Here is a 16,965-nt window from a genome sequence, read left to right as displayed (position 1 = left end):
TATGTTTAACCATAAGCCTAAACCTCACCATAGCCTTAACCTATGCCTAACCCTAACGCTAAGTCTAACGCTAAACCAACTCTAATCCTAACCCTAACTACAATCCTAACCCTAGCCCTAACCCTAACCCTAGCCGGAACCCTAGCCCTAACCTGACCCTGACCATAAACATAACGCTGACCAGAACCCTAACATATGTTTAACCATAAGCCTAAACCTCACCATAGCCGTAACCTAAGACTAACCCTAACGCTAAGTCTAATGCTAAACCAACTCTAATCCTACCTCTAACTGTAATCCCAACCCTAACCCGAAACCCAACCTAACCCTGACCCTGACCATAACGCTGACCAGAACCCTAACGTATATTTAACCATAAGCCTAAACCTCACCATAGCCGTAACCTAAGCCTAACCCTAACGCTAAGTCTAACGCTAAACCAACTCTAATCCTAACCCTAACTGTAATCCTAACCCTAGCCCTAACCCTAACCAAACCCGGACCCTGACCATATCCCTGACCCTAACCCAAGCGTAAGGTTAACCATAACCCTAAACCAAAACCTAACTCTAACCTAGGCCTAATCCTAATGTTAACTCTAACCCTAAAACAACCCGAATCCTAACCCTAAGCCTAACCCTAACCCTAATGTGACCTTAACCCTAACCGGAACCCTAATCGTAACCCTGACGATGACCCTGAACGTTTACGCTGACCAGAACCCTAACATATGTTTAACCATAAGCCTAAACCTCACCATAGCCGTAACCTATGCCTAACCCTAACGCTAAGTCTAACGCTAAATCAACTCTAATCCTAACCCTAACTACAATCCTAACCCTAGCCCTAACCCTAACCTGACCCTGACCATAACGCTGACCAGAACCCTAACATATGTTTAACCATAAGCCTAAACCTCACCATAGCCGTAACCTAAGCCTAACCCTAACGCTATGTCTAATACTAAAACAACTCTTATCCTAACTCTAACTGTAATCTTAACCCTAACCCGAACCCTAACTCTAACCTTAACCCTAATCCTGACCGTAACGCTGACCAGAACCCTAACATATGTTTAACCATAAGCCTAAACCTCACCATAGGCATAACCTAAGTCTAACCCTAATGCTACATCTAATGCTAAACCAACTCTAATCCGAACCCTAACTGTAATCCTAACTCTGACCCTAACCAAACCCGGACCCTGACCATAACCCTAACCGTAACCCAAACGTAAGTTTAACCATAACCCTAAACCTAAACCTAACCCTAACCTAGGCCTAATCCTAATGCTAAGTCTAAACCTAAAACAACCCAAATCCTACCCCTAAGCCTTAATGTTAACCTAACCCGAACCCTAACCCTAACCCGGACCCTAACCTGAACCCTGACCATGACCCTGAACGTAACGCTGACCAGAACCCTAACATATGTTTAACCATAAGCCTAAACCTCACCATAGCCGTAACCTATGCCTAACCCTAACGCTAAGTCTAACACTAAACCAACTCTAATCCTAACCCTAACTATAATCCTAACCCTAGCCCTAACCCTAATCCTAGCCGGAACCCTAGACCTAACCTGACCCTGACCATAACGCTGACCAGAACCCTAACATATGTTTAACGATAAGTCTAAACCTCACCATGGCCGTAACCTATGCTTAACCCTAACGCTAAGTCTAACGCTAAACCAACTATAATCCTAACCCTAACGGTAATCCTAACCCTAGCCCTAACCCTAACCCTAACCAAACCCGGACCCTGACCATAACCATGACCCTAACCCAAACTTAATTTAACCATAACCCTAAACCTAAACCTAACCCTAACCTAGGCCTAATCCTAATGCTAAGTCTAACCCTAAAACAAGCCGAATCCTACCCATAAGCCTAACCCTAAGCCTAAATGTTACCTTAACCCGAACCCTAACCCTAACCCGAACCATAACCTGAACCCTGACCATGACCCTGACCGTAACGCTGACCAGAACCCTAACATATGTTTAACCATAAGCCTAAACCTCACCATAGCCTTAACCTATGCCTAACCCTAACGCTAAGTCTAACGCTAAACCAACTCTAATCCTAACCCTAACTACAATCCTAACCCTACCCCTAACCCTAACCCTAGCCGGAACCCTAGCCCTAACCTGACCCTGACCATAACGATAACGCTGACCAGAACCCTAACATATGTTTAACCATAACCTTAAACCTCACCATAGTCTTAACCTATGCCTAACCCTAACGCTAAGTCTAACGCTAAACCAACTCTAATCCTAACCCTAACTACAATCCTAACCCTAGCCGGAACCTTAGTCCTAACCTGACCCTGACCATAAACATAACGCTGACCAGAACCCTAACATATGTTTAACCATAAGCCTAAACCTCACCATAGCCGTAACCTAAGACTAACCCTAACGCTAAGTCTAACGCTAAACCAACTCTAATCCTAACCCCAACTGTAATCCTAACCCTAGCCCTAACCCTAACCCTAACCCGGACCCTGACCATAACCCTGACCCTAACCCAAACGTAAGTTTAACCATAACCCTAAACCTAAACCTAACCCTAACCTAGGCCTAATCCTAATGCTAAGTCTAAACCTAAAACAACCCAAAACCTACCCCTAAGCCTAACCCTAAGTCTAAATGTTACCCTAACCCGAACCCTAACCTGAACCCTGACCATGACCCTGACCGTAACGTTGACCAGAACCCTAACATATGTTTAACCATAAGCCTAAACCTCACCATAGCCGTAACCTATGCCTAACCCTAACGCTAAGTCTAACGCTAAACCAACTCTAATCCTAACCCTAACGGTAATCCTAACCCTAGCCCTAACCCTAACCCTAATCAAACCCGGACCCTGACCATAACCATGACCCTAACCCAAACTTAATTTAACCATAACCCTAAACCTAAACCTAACCTTAACCTAGGCCTAATACTAATGCTAAGTCTAACCTTAAAACAACCCGAATCCTACCCCTAAGCCTAAGCTTAAGCCTAAATGTAACCCTAACCTCAACACTAACTCTAACCCGAACCCTAACCTGAACCCTGACCATGACCTAGACCGTAACGCTGACCAGAACCCTAACATATGTTTAACCATAAGCCTAAACCTCACCATAGCCATAACCTAAGCCTAACCCTAACGCTAAGTCTAACGCTAAACCAACTCTAATCCTAACCCTAACTGTAATCCTAACCCTAGCCCTAACCCTAACCCTAACCAAACCCGGACCCTGACCATAACCCTGACCCTAACCCAAACGTAAGTTTAACCATAACCCTAAACCTAAACATAACCCTAACCTAGGCCTAATCCTAATGCTAAGTCTAACCCTAAAACAACCCGAATCCTACCCCTAAGCCTAACCCTAAGTCTAAATGTTACCCTAACCCGAACCTTAACCCTAACCCGAACCCTAACCTGAACCCTGACCATGACCCTAATGGTAACGCTGACCAGAACCTTAACATATGTTTAACCATAAGCCTATAACCTCGCCACAGCCGTGACCTATGCTTAACCCTAACGCTAAGTCTACCGCTAAACCAACTCTAATCCTAACCCTAACTATAATCCTAACCCTAGCCCTAACCCTAAACCTAGCCGGAACCCTAGCCCTAACCTGACCCTGACCATAACCATAACGCTGACCAGAACCCTAACATATGTTTAACCATAAGCCTAAACCTCACCATAGCCGTAACCTAAGACTAACCCTAACGCTAAGTCTAACGCTAAACCAACTCTAATCCTAACCCCAACTGTAATCCTAACCCTAGCCCTAACCCTAACCAAACCCGGACCCTGACCATAACCCTGACCCTAACCCAAACGTAAGTTTAACCATAACCCTAAACCTAAACCTAATCCTAACCTAGGCCTAATCCTAATGCTAAGTCTAAACCTAAAACAACCCAAATCCTACCCCTAAGCCTAACCCTAAGTCTAAATGTTACCCTAACCGGAAACCTAACCCTAACCCGAACCCTAACCTGAACCCTGACCATGACCCTGACCGTAACGTTGACCAGAACCCTAACATATGTTTAACCATAAGCCTAAACCTCACCATAGCCGTAACCTATGCCTAACCCTAACGCTAAGTCTAACGCTAAACCAACTATAATCCTAACCCTAATTATACTCCTAACCCTAGCCCTAACCCTAACCCTAGCCGGAACCCTAGACCTAACCTGACCCTGACCATAAACATAACGCTGACCAGAACCCTAACATATGTTTAACCATAAGCCTAAACCTCACCATAGCCGTAACCTATGCCTAACCCTAACGCTAGGTCTAACGCTAAACCAACTCTAATCCTAACCCTAACTGTAATCCTAACCCTAGTCCTAACCCTAACCCTAACCAAATCCGGACCTTGACCATAACCCTGACCCTAACCCAAACGTAAGTTTAACCATAACCCTAAACCTAAACCTAACCCTAACCTAGGCCTAATACTAATGCTAAGTCTAACCTTAAAACAACCCGAATCCTACCCCTAAGCCTAAGCTTAAGCCTAAATGTAACCCTAACCTCAACACTAACTCTAACCCGAACCCTAACCTGAACCCTGACCATGACCTAGACCGTAACGCTGACCAGAACCCTAACATATGTTTAACCATAAGCCTAAACCTCACCATAGCCATAACCTAAGCCTAACCCTAACGCTAAGTCTAACGCTAAACCAACTCTAATCCTAACCCTAACTGTAATCCTAACCCTAGCCCTAACCCTAACCCTAACCAAACCCGGACCCTGACCATAACCCTGACCCTAACCCAAACGTAAGTTTAACCATAACCCTAAACCTAAACATAACCCTAACCTAGGCCTAATCCTAATGCTAAGTCTAACCCTAAAACAACCCGAATCCTACCCCTAAGCCTAACCCTAAGCCTAAATGTTACCCTAACCCGAACCCTAACCCTAACCCGAACCATAACCTGAACCCTGACCATGACCCTAACCGTAACGCTGACCAGAACCTTAACATATGTTTAACCATAAGCCTATAACCTCGCCACAGCCGTGACCTATGCTTAACCCTAACGCTAAGTCTACCGCTAAACCAACTCTAATCCTAACCCTAACTATAATCCTAACCCTAGCCCTAACCCTAACCCTAGCCGGAACCCTAGTCCTAACCTGACCCTGACCATAACCATAACGCTGACCAGAACCCTAACATATGTTTAACCATAAGCCTAAACCTCACCATAGCCGTAACCTAAGACTAACCCTAACGCTAAGTCTAACGCTAAATCAACTCTAATCCTAAACCTAACTGTAATCCTAACCCTAGTTCTAACCCTAACCCTAACTAAACCCGGACCCTGACCATAACCCTGACCCTAACGCAAACGTAAGTTTAACCATAACCCTAAACCTAAACCTAACCCTAACCTAGGCCTAATCCTAATGCTAAGTCTAAACCTAAAACAACCCAAATCCTACCCCTAAGCCTTAATGTTAACCTAACCCGAACCCTAACCCTAACCCGAACCCTAACCTGAACCCTGACCATGACCCTGACCGTAACGCTGACCAGAACCCTAACATATGTTTAACCATAAGCCTAAACCTCACCATAGCCGTAACCTATGCCTAACCCTAACGCTACGTCTAACGCTAAACCAACTCTAATCCTAACCCTAACTATAATCCTAACCCTAGCCCTAACCCTAACCCTAGCCGGAACCCTAGTCCTAACCTGACCCTGACCATAACGCTGACCAGAACCCTAACATATGTTTAACCGTAAGTCTAAACCTCACCATAGCCGTAACTTATGCCTAACCCTAACGCTAACTCTAACGCTAAACCAACTCTAATCCTAACTCTAACGGTAATGCTAACCCTAGCCCTAACCCTAACCCTAACCAAACCCGGACCCTGACCATAACCATGACCCTAACCCAAACTTAATTTAACCATAACCCTAAACCTAAACATAACCCTAACCTATGCCTAATCCTAATGCTAAGTCTAACCCTAAAACAGCCCGAATCCTACCCCTAAGCCTAACCTTAAGCCTAAATGTAACCCTAATCTCAACACTAACCCTAACCCGAACCCTAACCTGAACTCTGATCATGACCTAGACCGTAACGCTGACCAGAACCCTAACATATGTTTAACCATAAGCCTAAACCTCACCATAGCCATAACCTAAGCCTAACCCTAACGCTAAGTCTAACGCTAAACCAACTCTAATCCTAACCCTAACGGTAATCCTAACCCTAGCCCTAATCCTAACCCTAACCAAACCCGGACCCTGACCATAACCCTGACCCTAAACCAAAAGTAACTTTAACCATAACCCTAAACCTAAACCTAACCCTAACCTAGGCCTAATCCTAATGCTAAGTCTAACCCTAAAACAACCCGAATCCTACCCCTAAGCCTAACCCTAAGCCTAAATGTTACCTTAACCCGAACCCTAACCCTAACCCGAACCATAACCTGAAACCTGACCATGACCCTAACCGTAACGCTGACCAGAACCCTAACATATGTTTAACCATAAGCCTAAACCTCACCATAGCCGTAACTCATGCCTAACCCTAACGTTAAGTCTAACGCTAAACCAACTCTAATCCTAACCCTAACGGTAATCCTAACCCTAGCCCTAACCCTAACCCTAACCAAACCCGGACCCTGACCATAACCATGACCCTAACCCAAACTTAATTTAACCATAACCCTAAACCTAAACCTAACCCTAACCTAGGTCTAATCCTAATGATAAGTCTAAACCTAAAACAACCCAAATACTACCCCTAAGCCTAATCCTTAGTCTAAATGTAACCCTAACCTGAACCCTAACCCTAACCCTAACCCGAACCCTAACCTGAACCCTGACCATGACCCTGACCGTAACGCTGACCAGAACCCTAACATATGTTTAACCATAAGCCTAAACCTCACCATAGCCGTAACCTATGCCTAACCCTAACGCTAATTCTAACGCTAAACCAACTCTAATCCTAACCCTAACTATAATCCTAACCCTAGCCCTAACCCTAACCCTAGCCCTAACCTGACCCTGACCATAACCATAACGCTGACCAGAACCCTAACATATGTTTAACCATAAGCCTAAACCTCACCATAGCCTTAACCTATGCCTAACCCTAACGCTAAGTCTAACGCTAAACCAACTCTAATCCTAACCCTAACTACAATCCTAACCCTAGCCCTAACCCTAACCCTAGCCGGAACCCTAGCCCTAACCTGACCCTGACCATAAACATAACGCTGACCAGAACCCTAACGTATATTTAACCATAAGCCTAAACCTCACCATAGCCGTAACCTAAGCCTAACCCTAACGCTAAGTCTAACGCTAAACCAACTCTAATCCTAACCCTAACTGTAATCCTAACCCTAGCCCTAACCCTAACCAAACCCGGACCCTGACCATATCCCTGACCCTAACCCAAGCGTAAGGTTAACCATAACCCTAAACCAAAACCTAACTCTAACCTAGGCCTAATCCTAATGTTAACTCTAACCCTAAAACAACCCGAATCCTAACCCTAAGCCTAACCCTAACCCTAATGTGACCTTAACCCTAACCGGAACCCTAACCGTAACCCTGACGATGACCCTGACCGTTTACGCTGACCAGAACCCTAACATATGTTTAACCATAAGCCTAAACCTCACCATAGCCGTAACCTATGCCTAACCCTAACGCTAAGTCTAACGCTAAACCAAATCTAATCCTAACCCTAACTATAATCCTAACCCTAGCCCTAACCCTAACCTGACCCTGACCATAACGCTGACCAGAACCCTAACATATGTTTAACCATAAGCCTAAACCTCACCATAGCCGTAACCTAAGCCTAACCCTAACGCTAAGTCTAATACTAAAACAACTCTTATCCTAACTCTAACTGTAATCTTAACCCTAACCCGAACCCTAACTCTAACCTTAACCCTAACCCTGACCGTAACGCTGACCAGAACCCTAACATATGTTTAAGCATAAGCCTAAACCTCACCATAGGCATAACCTAAGCCTAACCCTAACGCTACATCTAATGCTAAACCAACTCTAATCCGAACCCTAACTGTAATCCTAACTCTAACCCTAACCAAACCCGGACCCTGACCATAACCCTAACCGTAACCCAAACGTAAGTTTAACCATAACCCTAAATCTCAACCTAACCCTAACCTAGTCCTAATCCTAATGCTAAGTCTAACCCTAAAAGAACCCGAATCCTACCCCTACCCCTAACATATGTTTAACCATAAGCCTAATCCTCACCATAGCCGTAACCTAAGCCTAACCCTAACGCTAATTCTAACACTACACCAACGCTATGGGAGGTAGACCTGGGGTCCCGGGGTGGTGGGTATACCTGAGGCCCCCGGGGTGGGGGGTGGACCTGGGGGTCCTGGTGGGGGGGTAGACCTGGGGGTCCTAGGGGGTTTTGGGGACCTCCAGTTAGCTTTCAGAGTGCCAAGGGACCGAATCCATCTTCAACAGAGGAAAACGCCACATGCGCGAACGGCCGTCTTCCTGCATCGCCAGGTTCACAGAATCACAGAATCAACTGGGTTGGAAAAGACCTCAGAGATCATCGAGTCCAACCCTTGGTCCAACTCTAGTCTGTTTACTAGATCATGGCACTAAGTGCCATGTCCAACCTCACTTTAAAAACCTCCAGGGACGGCGAGTCCACCACCTCCCTGGGCAGGCCGTTCCAATGCCTGATCACTCTCTCTGTAAAGAATTTCTTCCTAATATCCAGCCTAAATTTCCCCTGGCAGAGTTTAAGCCCATGCCCCCTTGTCCTATTGCTGACTGCCTGAGAGAAGAGACCAATCCCCACCTGGCTATAACTTCCCTTCAGATAGTTATAGAGAGTGATGAGGTCACCTCTGAGCCTCCTCTTCTCCAGACTAAACAACCCCAGCTCCCTCAGCCTCTCCCCATAGGTCTTGTGCTCAAGTCCCTTCACCAGTAGTGTTGCTCTTCTCTGGACCCACTCCAGCACTTCAATGTCTTTCCTGAACTGAGGGGCCCAGAACTGAACACAGTACTCCAGGTGGGGCCTCACCAATGCAGAGTACAGGGGAAGGATCACTGCCCTTGTCCTGCTGACCACGCTATTTTTGATACAGGACAGGATTCCATTGGCCTTCTTGGCCACCTGGGCACACTGTTGGCTCATGTTGAGCTTCCTGTCAATTAGTACCCCCAGGTCCCTTTCTGCCTGACTGCTCTCCAGCCACTCTGTTCCTCTTCAGTGTCTACAGGAACATGAGAAAACACACGCTCGCTAAGCCGTGCCGGCACACGGTATCGTGGGGTAAACGCCGACCCCTTCCGCAACACCTACCTCCTGCTAAGTTCCACGGCGTTCCGTTCGGCGCGTCGTGCCACGGGCGCGGTCACCAACCCCCATCGCTCGTGACGCCTAAGACGGCGAGAAGGAAAAGAACTGCAGCGCCTGGAACGAGTCGCTGGCCCCAAGGTCCTCGCCCCCAGCCCGGCTCACCGCAAATGCTCCTCCCAGTCCAAAGGGCCCATGAAGCACCTGCAAAGTGAGAAGGAAACACTGAACCCAGTCACCAGGCAATACCGGGCTCCTCCACGCCCTCCGCCGCCTCACCTTCTCGGCTGCCGGCCAGCCTGCGCATTCGCCCCTCGCAGCTCGTCTGCGGCACCTGCAGAACCAGAGGCACGTGCTCGGACGCCGCCCGAAAACACAGGCTTCCCGCAGACGGTCCCATCTCGCCCTCCCTTACCTGGGCCGCTCGCCCAGCCGGCCGCCCTTGCTTTTGCCTGCCACGCTGTTGACCACAAAGACATTCTGCTACCGCCTGTAAAACGCAACCAAAGGACGCTCAGACCTGCACCAGCAACACGGGACCTGAAACCAGCTGCCGCTTCAGCCCAGCACTCCGTGTTCACCTTGCCCGAGGAGCTGCACTGCTGATACCCAGCTTTCCTCTCTGCTTCACACCTAGGACACAGAGAAACGACCGAGCTCAGCGAGAGCCACACGGCACAGCTTCCCTCTGGCGCCATGCACCGACCCACCTGCTTACAGCGCGCAGCTCACCTCCTCCATCGCTCTTCCGTGCCAAGTTGTCCCTCTGCATCTGAAATCAAGGTATTCAACAAGTCACCCAGGAGCTCATCAACAGCTTGACCATCCCACAGGTCTGCTTTCTATTCAGGAATCCCACCAGAATGTCTAAGTCCCAAAGAACACTGGGGAAGGGACAGTCCCCTCCCCTGCCCACAGCTACTCCATCCCAGATGACTGCACAACCTTTGCCTACGCAGTTTAACATGTCCACAGATTAACTGTGCACCCCTAGAGCTCCGTCCACCCACCCCTGACTCCACGCCTCCGGGCAGAGCAGCTCCAGCCAAATGCGCACGTGCACAGACAGACGCTCCACACAACGTTATAGACGACACCATGGCAACATTACCAAAAACGCTCTAAAACAAGAACGACTCCAAACCAGAGACTGCATCGACCAAAAGAACCTGCAGGGAGGCAGCGGTGAGGCGAGGAGCCTCTACTGTGAGCCCAGAAAAAAATAAGAGCCGAACATCATGGCCCCTTAAGAGACAGCGGCGCTGGCGCACACACACACAGAGACGGCAGCGCTGGCGCAAAACACACACAGAGACGGCAGCGCTGGCGCACACACACACAGAGACAGTGGTGTTGGCGCACACACACACAGATACGGCGCAAATACGAGAAGCTGCTGCAAGACTTAAAACCTTCAAGATGCTGGAAAGAAGTGCCACTCCCTTAGACTGGATGGGTAGAAAGCAGAGCGGCTGTTGCAGCCCAGAACTACACCGTAAAACACAACTGACCAGAAACGTTCAAGTAAGCAGTTACAATAAAAAAACCAGGACCCTGGAATTTCCAGGAAAACCCACCGCAGTGCCTTGACGTGTCCGGAGACTGTCGGTGCCGGCTCCACCAACAACGTGTCCAACGAACCCCACGGTGCTGCCGAGGCTGCGGCAGCGTGATGGAACTGACCAGAGCGCGGGAAGGAGACTCAGCCCAGCAGGTACCGCACGCAACGTGAAACACCAGGCAGCGCAACTTCATTTCAAAGGAGGAACACACACACGGAGCACAAAGGATGTTCAACGCTCTGTCCTTAAGAGCTGCACAGCAACATTGTGACTTGGAGATCTGGTGGCAAATGAGGGAGCTCCGCACGTTGCACCTTTCAAACCTGCACACGGAATCATACTTCACCCCACAGGTGACACCAGAAACTAGGAAGCCTCCAAAAAGCATTGACAACCCCACACCCAAACCAGTTCCACTCACCTCCACAACCAATCCTGCTCTACACACATCTCCTTCTCCTTCACGCACCCTTCCACAGCCAGATCCACAGCCGTCTCCTGACGGTCATTGGCTGCACTAAACACAGTGAACGAAAGCTAAAGGAAATGTATTAAAAACTCCCTGTGGTTTTTTTCGGTGGCATTTTTGGCGTTATTTTTGTTGCGGGACACATTGGGGTATTTTTAATTAAGGAAACTGCTGTTTGTTGAAATAAATAACTTACGCTTTTTCTATGGATAAACAACTTTTAATCCAATTCCTTAATTGTATTCCTTAAACACGTGTTCATTAGAGCACAAGCAAAACAGCGCTGGGTGCGCGGGGGATTCGCTCCGCCCAACACGCACACCTTTAAACAATAAGAGCTGTGCTTAAATACAGTAAGGTGTTACATATTCATAATGACCCCAGGAATGCCTGTACATATCCATAACCTATCCCAATTCTCATTTAAGTGAGTCTCAGAGAACCATTTCCATAGACGCTCCCCTGTTGGCCTGTGCAGTGCCACTTGGTGAATTTGAGGAGGGGTCTTTGGGGGTCTTTGGATGAAGCTCCTTCAGCTTCATCACAGTGAACTTTGTACCTTTGGCTCATTATGTTGAATTGACTGGGACCCGAGCGGCCAAGTCGATTGAAACCAGACTGGCGCCCCTTTTTGCTGTAAATCTTCGTTATCTTGTCTCCTCAAGTTTACAGCTGGTGCAGTAAAACTTGTTATCTTGGCATTCAATGGGGTTCTGTTCTTCTCAACACAAAGCTCTAAACTAAGCATTTATTGTGTGGCTAACCCTTAAAGAGTTAGTTCGTTAGCAGGCACCCATTATATGTTTAGTTAACTGTCGCGGTTGAGATGGACAAACGACATGGACAAAATGAAAGAAATAGATGCCATTTATTGCTACAAGTGCATTTTCATACAATTCTACCAGTTCAAGTGTCTTTTCACTGTTGGTTACAAGTTACAGCATTAACTAATAAATCCTGCAAGAATCCATCTCTAAAATACCGTAGATCAACTATGACAGTCGTAAGTCACAGAGACTCCTCGTTTTCTTTCTGACTCTCACAACAGTAATAAGTAAGTCCCGAAGGATGGAAAACACCAGGATCAGCTGGGAACAACAACAAAGGTAGGTCAAAGAAGGTAAATGGGGGCTCTCGGGGCAATGGAATGCTTACCTGTTGATAGGGACAGATTCACATCTTGCAAGAGGGGCAACAAGAAACAGGTGACCAAGAAACTGACCAACTGTGTATAACATCCCATTCACGTGAATGCTTCATATAAAAGTGGGAGATCACGAGGATCTTGTCCTCTTGGCCCTTTTTGGTCCCTTCTGCTTATGGTGACATTGGGAGAGGACCTTGCTAGTCGTCCCTGCGAACTGAGGCCTAGTGAGAGACTGAATCCAGCTCCAGTTGGCTGCAGAGTCCAGTCCAGGGCTTTGGGTGCCTGCCCTGCAGTTGCTGAGACATTCGAGATTGGGTTTGTATATATTATATGATTTTCTCTATACCTATTAGTAGCATTAGTAAAATATGGAGGAGCGCGGGACGAGAGTGCGGCGGGGACGAGAGCAGAGCCAGGACGGGAGCGGAGCGGCGGGGACGGGAGGAGCGCGGCAGGGACGGGAGCGCGGCGGCGGGGACGAGAGGAGCACGGCGGCGGGGACGAGAGGAGCACGGCGGCGGGGACGAGAGGAGCACGGCGGCGGGGACGAGAGGAGCACGGCGGCGGGGACGAGAGGAGCACGGCGGCGGGGACGAGAGGAGCACGGCGGCGGGGACGAGAGGAGCACGGCGGCGGGGACGAGAGGAGCACGGCGGCGGGGACGAGAGGAGCACGGCGGCGGGGACGAGAGGAGCACGGCGGCGGGGACGAGAGGAGCACGGCGGCGGGGACGAGAGGAGCACGGCGGCGGGGACGAGAGGAGCACGGCGGCGGGGACGAGAGGAGCACGGCGCAGATGATAGTAGGGCAGCGGGGTCGGGAGCGCGGCGGCGGGGACGGGGGGAGCGCGGCGGCGGGGACGGGGGGGGCGCGGCGGCGGGGACGGGGGGGGCGCGGCGGCGGGGACGGGGGGGGCGCGGCGGCGGGGACGGGGGGGGCGCGGCGGCGGGGACGGGGGGGGCGCGGCGGCGGGGACGAGAGGGGCGCGGCGGCGGGGACGAGAGGGGCGCGGCGGCGGGGACGAGAGGGGCGCGGCGGCGGGGACGAGAGGGGCGCGGCGGCGGGGACGAGAGGGGCGCGGCGGCGGGGACGAGAGGGGCGCGGCGGCGGGGACGAGAGGGGCGCGGCGGCGGGGACGAGAGGGGCGCGGCGGCGGGGACGAGAGGGGCGCGGCGGCGGGGACGAGAGGGGCGCGGCGGCGGGGACGAGAGGGGCGCGGCGGCGGGGACGAGAGGGGCGCGGCGGCGGGGACGAGAGGGGCGCGGCGGCGGGGACGAGAGGGGCGCGGCGGCGGGGACGAGAGGGGCGCGGCGGCGGGGACGAGAGGGGCGCGGCGGCGGGGACGAGAGGGGCGCGGCGGCGGGGACGAGAGGGGCGCGGCGGCGGGGACGAGAGGGGCGCGGCGGCGGGGACGAGAGGGGCGCGGCGGCGGGGACGAGAGGGGCGCGGCGGCGGGGACGAGAGGGGCGCGGCGGCGGGGACGAGAGGGGCGCGGCGGCGGGGACGAGAGGGGCGCGGCGGCGGGGACGAGAGGGGCGCGGCGGCGGGGACGAGAGGGGCGCGGCGGCGGGGACGAGAGGGGCGCGGCGGCGGGGACGAGAGGGGCGCGGCGGCGGGGACGAGAGGGGCGCGGCGGCGGGGACGAGAGGGGCGCGGCGGCGGGGACGAGAGGGGCGCGGCGGCGGGGACGAGAGGGGCGCGGCGGCGGGGATGGGAGGAGCGCGGCTGCGGGGACAAGAGGAGGACGGCAGGAATGAGAGGAGCACGGCGGGGACGAGAGGAGCGCGGCGCAGATGATAGTAGGGCAGCGGGGTCAGGAGCACGGCGGCGGAGACAAGAGCGCGGCGGCAAGGACGGGAGCGCAGCAGCGGGGACAGGAGCAGGGCAGTGGGGACGGGAGGAGCACGGCCGGGACGGGAGCGCGGCGGCGGAGACGGGAGCAGCGCGGCGGGGACGGGAGGAGGGCGGCGGGGACGGGAACGGGGCGGCGGGGACGAGAGGAGCACGGCCGGGACGGGAACGGGGCGGCGGGGACGGGAACGGGGCAGCGGGGACGGGAACGGGGCAGCGGGGACGGGAACGGGGCAGCGGGGACGGGAACGGGGCAGCGGGGACGGGAACGGGGCAGCGGGGACGGGACGAGAGGTGCATGATGGGGACGGCAGGATCACGGTGGGGATGGGAAGAGCGCGGCTAGGACGAGAGGAGCGCAGCCGGTAAGAAAGGAGCGCGGCGGGCACGAGAGGAGCGCGGCGGGCACGAGAGGAGCGCGGCGGGCACGAGAGGAGCGCGGCGGGCACGAGAGGAGCGCGGCGGGCACGAGAGGAGCGCGGCGGGCACGAGAGGAGCGCGGCGGGCACGAGAGGAGCGCGGCGGGCACGAGAGGAGCGCGGCGAGACAAGAGTAAGGCGGTGGGGTCTGGAGTGCGGCGCAGATGGGAGAGAGGCGGCGCGGACGGGAGCAGGGAGGCGGGGTCGGGAGCAGGGTGGCGGAGACTGGAGCGCGGTGGCGGGGTCGGGAGGAGCGCGGCTGAGACGAGAGGAGCACGACGGGGACGGGAGAGGCACGGTGGAAACAGGAGCGCGGCGGCGGGGACGGGAGGAGCGCGGCGGCGGGGACGGGAGGAGCGCGGCGGCGGGGACGGGAGGAGCGCGGCGGCGGGGACGGGAGGAGCGCGGCGGCGGGGACGGGAGGAGCGCGGCGGCGGGGACGGGAGGAGCGCGGCGGCGGGGACGGGAGGAGCGCGGCGGCGGGGACGGGAGGAGCGCGGCGGCGGGGACGGGAGGAGCGCGGCGGCGGGGACGGGAGGAGCGCGGCGGCGGGGACGGGAGGAGCGCGGCGGCGGGGACGGGAGGAGCGCGGCGGCGGGGACGGGAGGAGCGCGGCGGCGGGGACGGGAGGAGCGCGGCGGCGGGGACGGGAGGAGCGCGGCGGCGGGGACGGGAGGAGCGCGGCGGCGGGGACGGGAGGAGCGCGGCGGCGCGGGAACGGGGCGACGGGAACGGGGCGGCGGGGACGAGAGGAGCGCGGCCGGGACGAGAGTAAGGCGGCGGGGACGGGGGGGGCGCGCGGGGACGGGGGGGCGCGCGGGGACGGGGGGCGCGCGGGGACGGGGGGCGCGCGGGGACGGGGGGCGCGCGGGGACAAGAGCGGGGCGCCGGGGACGCGAGCAGGGCGTCGTGGACGGGAGGAGCGCGGCGGCGCGGGAGCGGGGCGACGGGAACGGGGCGGCCGGGACGAGAGGAGCGCGGCCGGGACGAGAGTAAGGCGGCGGGGTCTGGCGCGCGGCGGAGGGGACGGGGGGCGCGCGGCGGAGGGGACGGGGGGCGCGCGGCGGAGGGGACGGGGGGCGCGCGGCGGAGGGGACGGGGGGCGCGCGGCGGAGGGGACGGGGGGCGCGCGGGGACAAGAGCGGGGCGCCGGGGACGCGAGCAGGGCGTTGTGGACGGGAGGAGCGTGGCGGCATGGACGGGAGGGGCACGGCGGGGAGGAGAGGGGGGCAGCGGCGGGGACGGGGAGGAGGGGCACGGCGGGGACGGGGAGGAGCTGGGCGCCGGGGACGCGAGGGGAGCGGAGGGGACGGGGACGGGGGTCACGCGGCGGGGACGGGGGTCACGCGGCGGGGACGGGGGTCACGCGGCGGGGACGGGGGTCACGCGGCGGGGACGGGGGTCACGCGGCGGGGACGGGGGTCACGCGGCGGGGAGGAGGGGACGTGAGGAGAGTGGGGACGTGAGGAGAGTGGGGACAAGAGCGGGGCGCCGGGGACGCGAGCAGGGCGTCGTGGACGGGAGGAGCGTGGCAGGGAGGAGAGGGGGGCAGGGGGAGGGGCAGGGACGGGGGGAGCTGGGCGCCGGGGACGCGAGGGGAGCGGCGGGCACAGGAGCGGCGGGGACGGGAGCAGAGCGAGGCGGCGGCGGGGACGGGAGCAGAGCGAGGCGGCGGCGGGGACGGGAGCAGAGCGAGGCGGCGGCGGGGACGGGAGGAGCGCGGGGACGGGGGGGGAGCGGGGCGCCGGGGACGCGGGGGGGAGCGCGGCGCCGGGGACGGGGGGGGAGCGGGGCGCCGGGGACGGGGGGGGAGCGGGGCGCCGGGGACGGGGGGGGGAGCGGGGCGCCGGGGACGGGGGGGGAGCGGGGCGCCGGGGACGCGGGGGGAGCAGGGACGAGAGGGGAGCCGGGACGGGTGGAGTGCGGCGGGGCCGGGAGCAGAGCGGCGGCGGGGAGGAGGGCAGGTTTACTCCCCACCCCGGGGGCCCCCAGGTCTACCTCCCCTGGGGGGCCCCCAGGTCTACCTCCCATCCCACGCCCCCAGGTCTCTTAGCAGTCTCATGGAGTCTCTAAAACACTGGGGAAGGGACAGTCCCCTCCCCTGCCCACAGCTACTCCATCCCAGGTGACTGC

Source organism: Nesoenas mayeri, assembly GCF_963082525.1.
Source record: "Nesoenas mayeri genome assembly, chromosome: 26".
Taxonomy (NCBI): Eukaryota; Metazoa; Chordata; class Aves; order Columbiformes; family Columbidae; genus Nesoenas; species Nesoenas mayeri.
This window is presented reverse-complemented; position numbering follows the sequence as displayed.